A 6,643-nucleotide genomic window follows, 5' to 3' on the forward strand; every position below is an offset into this window, starting at 1 on the left:
GGTGTACTCTGAGTTACCAAACCGTACAGTTCAAGAAACCACAGATCGTTATGAACTGGTGCTGCTAGACTAATATAAGGCATTGCTCCACGGGAGAGGATTACCCCTGCTTAATTGATATGCACTGGCTCCCGGAAGGCCAGAATAACTTTCAAGTTATGTGTTTTGACAAATCAAGTTGTTAAGACCGGCTCTCGATCTTCGGTATTTGAGGGACCTGCTACTACAGTTTTTATACAACCAATAAATCGACCTGGTAACTACAAGACAAGTACAGATTGTTTGAGGTTGGCAGAGCCGCGTTTTTCGTCCTCAGTCTGTCTTCCAGAGCCTTTAATAAGCAGCCCCTAGTTTAGACAACAAGGTTCCTCTTAAACAGAGGCACATTAAGTGAAGATTTGACGTCTTTAGAAAAGAAACTTGAAACCTTTTTATTTAATCGATGATATGGAAGATCAAACTGTGGTAGATCTATAGTATACTATTCCAGCGGCGGCCTAGAATATGGCAGTTGCGGTTTTTTCCATGCAGTTTTACCTTCTGAACAAGAATTTAAGTAATATTTATTCGGACGACTGTAATTAATCCCCGGGGGCCAGTACTAAACACGGCGAAATACATTGGACGTCCTAATCCCTATACTCCTGTTTTTTCCATCTGTCCATCCGCTTGTGGTGTTTTCGCTTGGTAACACTGCGTCCCGGCTTTAAATAGTCACGCTTTGTAAGTTTTTATGGTAAATAAAAGAATATCTGGGCGTACATTTGCAACTGAAAAGTGTTTTAATAAATTAGTGTATGCTAATTACACCGTTAATATTCGAAATAAGATATTATTATTATTGTTGAATATATTATAAGCTGAATGACACTATCTAAAGCCCGGGACGCAGATTTACCATACGCATACACCACAGACGGATGGACATGAAAAAAAAAACAGAGTATAGTGGATGTCGTATCCGTGGTTACGTTCCTTGCAGTCCGTGCGGAACTATTCTACAAAAGATCAAACTTGAAATGAATGTAATTTGCAATGTGGTTAAATACCTCTTGAGATGAATAAACTCTTAATTTGATAAATGGGGGTCATTCGAGCTCTATGGGAGCGTGCAGGACCTGGATAAACCCGTTAGCAAGTACCAAGGAAGTCTTTATATGGTAATGAAGGTACAAGTTCGTTCCCGGTCCGAACTCCAATTCCACATAACGAAACATTTTTTTTTTTTTTTACTTTATTCTTGTCATGTTTTCAATTGTCCCATTCAAGATTTCAACCGGAAATTATTCGTGTTAAGTTTCCAAACCTTTCACATCTCATCCTTTGCCATTTTTCTCAAAACAGTTTAAAAAAGATAAATGTGTATATATCCAAGAAGACTTAACCAAATTCAATGATAGTTTTTACAGAGTGTAGCATACTATATCTTGATTTTGCACCCGGGAAATTCATTTTTGAGTGAATCTTTATTTTGTTGTATTTTTGAAGTTATAATAATAATAATAATAATAATAATAATAATAATAATAATAAAATACTCATAGTAGCATGAGTCTTGAAACGGAGAAACAAATCTACAATTATATATACGTATATATATATATATATATATATATATATATATATATATATATATATATACATATATATATATATATAGATTAGAATACTATAATACATATATATTATATATATATAATATATATAGATATATATAAATATTATATCTTATAATACAAATATTATATATATTAAATATATATAATTATATATATATATTATAGTAGATATTATATATAATATATATATATACATCTTATGTTCATATCACTTACCGTGATTCATACACACACACACACACACACACACACACACACACACACACACACACACACACATATATATATATATATATATATATATATATATATATATATATATATATATATATGAAGATAGATTTTTAGTACAGATATACATAACTGTCGTTTGTATCTCCGATAATAATAATAATAATAATAATAGCAAACGTCCCCGGTGTCGAAAGGACGATAAAGGGGCGTCCCATAAGGAGGCAGCTCCCTCCGCGGTCCGTTACTTACCCTCCAAGAGCATCCGTTCCAGTGTTGAGAGGTCCATGGCTTGGGGTTTCGTTGGTACTAACTCGACTCCTGCGTTTATTTGCGTTTTGAGGATCTTGGCCGTTGCTGTGTAACGGCGCGATAGTCGGGTAGTATTGTGAATAGACATTGCAGATTTAAGAAATTTCTGGCGTGCAGGAGTGGCTTCTTCCGAGTTGGCTGTGTAGGTGAGTGAAAATACTGTTGGCAATTTTGATATTGTGGCCCTTGAGCTAAGAAGTTTACTATTACGCGGCGGCCTGGACTATGGCATTGCGGGTTTTCCCCAGCAGTTTTACCTCCTGAACTGTACCCTCAGGGGCTAGTACTAAACCTGGTGAAATAAGTTTGACGCCCCAATCCGTAGTGGTTGTCGTACTCGCTGGAACGTTCCTTGCAATCCGTGCGGAGTTACTGCCTAGAATTGCCCCCTGTGGTTCTAAACCACCATTCAGCCATTGTTTATTTCTACTTGCTAGAACATTTTGGGCTTTAAGTATTTTTATTTTCAGCTCTGGGTGTGTCGTTAAGTAAGCTGTCCATAATTACAACTGGAGATATCTTGGATGTACCGGTACCTTATGGCTGGCTCAACAGGGTAGGTGAGTTGGTATTTGTTTTTGGTTGACAGTGATTTGCGCAACCCTTAATCTTTACGTACAAGGTTTATTTCAGTGTAACTTCCATTGATTTTTAATTCGTAATTCGTAAATAGCTTTTTTTTTACATTTTAGTTTTCCCATCTTATAAAGTTCCATTATTTATATATTTTTTTTCTTTTTGGCAAAGTTCTTCTCAGAATAATTTTTGTATGCATCTGGCTTAAATTAATTTTGTTCAAATTCAAAACCGGTGTTAAGAATTTTGAAAGGTTTAGTCTTGTGATTTTTAAAAACTTTTTGAAATTTTGAAAGTTAACATTTTATAATCTGTTAGTTTTAATTTTAGCATCAAAAGTTTCTGTAAGTTTGTAAAGTAAATCTAGTAGTTTTTATTTTATTTTATTTTAGTTTTTTGTGGATTCAAACTAATGCTTAGATTTCGTATTTTACTCGGATTTAAATTAAGTTTAACTTTAACTCTTACTTAACTTTTGCCTCATATGATTTAAACTTCGTTATTTTTCAAGTTTAATTTTTTTTTATTTCTTTAGAATTTACTTTCAAAAGGTTAGTAAGTCATTGTAATGGAGAAGTTTTTTGGACAGTAAGAAAGTTGTGAAAGTTTTATTTTGTGAAAGTAATTTATTTGGTTGAAAGTAAGTATTTTCTGTCTTCAAAGGTTTAATAGTCAATTTTTAAAGTCAATTTTTTAAGGGTAAATTTTGTTTAAAAATAAATTTTTAAAATAAAAATTTAAAAGTTAATTTTAAAGTAAACTTTGTTTAAAAGTTAATTTAAAGTAAACTTTGTTCAAAAGTTAATTTTAAAGTAAACTTAGTTTAGAAGTTAATTTTTAAGTAACTTTGTTTAAAAGTTAATTTTTAAAGAAACTTTGTTTAAAGTTAATTTTTTAAGTAAACTTTGTTTAAAAGTTAATTTTTTAAGTAAACTTTGTAAAAAGTTAATTTTAAAGTAAAGTTTGTTTAAAAGTTAATTTTAAAGTAAAGTTTGTTTGAAAAGTTAATTTTAAAGTACACTTGGTTTAAAATTATATTTTAAAGTCAATTTGTTTAAAAGTAAAATTTTGAAGAAGCAGTTTGTTTAAAAGTAAAATTTTGAAGGCAATTTTGTTAAAAGTAAATTTTAAAGTCAATATTGTGTAAAAGTAAAAAAAATTTTAAAGTCAATATTGTGTAAAAGTAAAAATTTTAAAGTCAATATTGTGTAAAATTGTAAAATTTAAAGTCAATATTGTGTAAAAGTAAAATTTTAAAGTCAATATTGTGTAAAAGTAAAATTTTAAAGTCAATATTGTGTAAAAGTAAAATTTTAAAGTCAATATTGTGTAAAGTAAAATTTTAAAGTCAATATTGTGTAAAAGTTAAATTTTAAAGTCAATTTTGTGTAAAAGTTAAATTTTAAAGTCAATTTTGTGTAAAAGTAAAATTTTAAAGTCAATTTTGTGTAAAAGTAAAATTGTAATGTAAATTTTTGTGTAAAAGTAAAATAAAGTAAATAAAAATGAAATTTTAAAGTGAATTTCAAAGTGAATCTTGTTTTAAAAGAAAATGTTAAAGTAAATTTTGTTTAAAAGTAAATTTTAAAGAAAAATTTTGTTTAACAGTAAAATTTTTAAAGTGAATTTAGTTTAAAAGTAAAATTTTTAATTTAATTTTGTTTATAAGGAATTTTTAAAGTAAATCTTGTTTAAAAGTGAATTCTAAGTGTTTTTTTAAATTAATTTCAAATGTGTTCTGTAACCACTTCCCAAGTCCACCTTTGCCGGGGTGGTGGTGCCACCTGTCAGGCAAAGGTAGACTAGTTAGTTGTGCATGGTGACTTATTAGTCACCATGTACAACGGGAAGTTCCGACCAACTAATAACTCTGGGTAGAAGTGCTAGGTTTGTGTAGTCAGCTAGGACTTTTATGGGAAGTTCGATGTTACTTGAAATTTAGGATATAGTGCGAAGAAAGTGCTGATTTGATATAGTACTACAGGGGTTGGAATATTGGTAAGCAACACTAGTCTTTAATTAAGGATGCTGGGAGTAGATTAAGGTTAGAAACAAAGCTATATATTCAGACTTGATGAGAATTGGGTTTAGAATTGGGTAGGGTAGCTATCTGTGACATATACTTTTATAGCTTAGAATTCAATTCCCACCAGTAAATAGGAACTAGACAGGTAATACTAGCTAGGTCTAGGGTTGTTTTAGAATTTTTTTTTTATTTGACACTGCTTTCGTGGTCTTTTCATGTAATTCTAATAGGCTGGTTAAACCGTAGTTTTAGTGGAAATTGTCACTCAAATCCGGCCAGTCTCGTTAACGTGAAGTTAACTTGTTCTACAACACCCCTCCCCTCCCCCTCCCCACAACCCTCGTAGGATCTTGGAGAAGCTTTCGTGTTGGTTAGGAATTGGGCAGTTCACTTTGCATTACATAGGTTCAGTGACTTCTCTTCAACCACCTTTCCTCCAGCTCTTGAAGAATGTTTCTGAAACCCCTTTCTTATTCTGAGTTCCATAACTTTTAGTATTTCACTCAGAGTTGTGCAGTTTCAATTCCCTTAAGACTTGAGTACTTAGATAGATGGCACCTTTGATAGTTTATGTAAGACTAGTTAGATGCAGTTCAGTTTAAGATTATTGCCCTGCTCAGTATGTGAAAGGATGTCACCCTCTCCTGTTGATCTTCATGGCAGTTTGAAATACCAACAATAAAAATGGCATTGTTAATGTTAGTTTACTCATACGATATTAGTACTATTATAATGGCCCTTGAGAATAGCTGCTGAGATTAACTGATTAGACTATTTTCACTCGTCAGAGAAGGTTTTGTCACTGACACTTTTAGTATGTTCTAAAACCAACCAACTATTCTTATGCACAGGCTCTTGGTGTAGCTGCAGCAGACCATAGCGATGACGCTGATATAGTACTATTGGAAAGCAACTGCTCCTTGTTAAGACTATATCCTGTGAGGATTGGAAGCGCTCTGGATTTGCTTACCCAGACAACTATAGAACTTAACTTGTAGACGCTGTGTGCGACCTGCTATTTAATTGTTTTAATAATCTTACTATTTGTAATAGTATTTATACATATATGGGAGCAGTGTAATATATACTGTGTATCTGTAAACCTTTGTACATATCTTTAACTCAAAATGTCTGTGATAGGGTAGTAGACTTTTGTAATAACTCTTTGGACGACAAAGAAGGTCTTATGAAATAAAGTAATGAAGTTACTATTTTTTTGTCTTTGCATATATAGGATATATATAAAAGATGAAACACTTGAAAGTGTTACTTTAGTTATATTAAGAAGAAAAATTTGGTATGCGGTCTATGCCTTTCTACCCGATTAGTTGTTATTCAAAGTACTGACTTTGGTGAACAGAATTTTACTTTGTTAAAAAGTGTGCACTGAAATTTCAAAAATATTTCTTCAGTTTAATTGATTCAGTTATGTAACAATACCAGTGGCTATTACTTTGTTATATACTTTGACCTAACAGAAAAACAATTATTTATTACTTTTTAAGTACAGTTCAATGAAGAGGATAGTCACAAAAAATATGGACTTCCAGAATTTTTTTTTGGGTGGGCGTGGTTTGTGTCGTTGACACTCCCCCCCCCCCCCCCCCACCTCCGAGCTTGGATGTCCTATGAAATTAGTGTTTGAAGTTTATGATTGGTTATCAGAAGCAAGTTGGGGAGATCAATGTGAGAAATGTGACCAATGGTTTACTGTTCAGAGGTTGAGATTCAAGTTTAATCCCCTCTCAATTTTAGGTTCCGGGTCTTAGCCATTGGCCTAAATTTATTTTCTATTCTACTGTCACCGAATGATATCAATCTTATTTTAGCCTATTATTTTGGCGATGTGGCTAGATGTATGCTTGTTAGCCACATTTCC

The 6,643-nt window shown here is 32.0% G+C and overlaps 1 protein-coding gene across 5 annotated transcripts in view; it reads left to right on the forward strand.

Annotated features, from left to right (window-relative positions):
* Nucleotides 1-5,792, forward strand: part of LOC135220502 (RING finger protein 145-like) — a 344,353-nt gene extending 338,561 nt beyond the window's left edge. For 2 of the 5 annotated variants that reach the window (XM_064257646.1, XM_064257650.1), the window contains 2 exons: nt 2,633-2,722; nt 5,616-5,792. The gene's annotated coding sequence lies outside the window, so the exon portion shown is untranslated. The remainder of the gene's footprint in view (nt 1-2,632; nt 2,723-5,615) is intronic. The other 3 variants (XM_064257645.1, XM_064257647.1, XM_064257649.1) reach the window with 2 other exon arrangements.
* The last annotated feature ends 851 nt before the right edge of the window (nt 5,793-6,643 follow it).

The sequence above is a fragment of the Macrobrachium nipponense genome, chromosome 2 (assembly GCF_015104395.2).
Source record: "Macrobrachium nipponense isolate FS-2020 chromosome 2, ASM1510439v2, whole genome shotgun sequence".
Lineage (NCBI taxonomy): Eukaryota > Metazoa > Arthropoda > Malacostraca > Decapoda > Palaemonidae > Macrobrachium > Macrobrachium nipponense.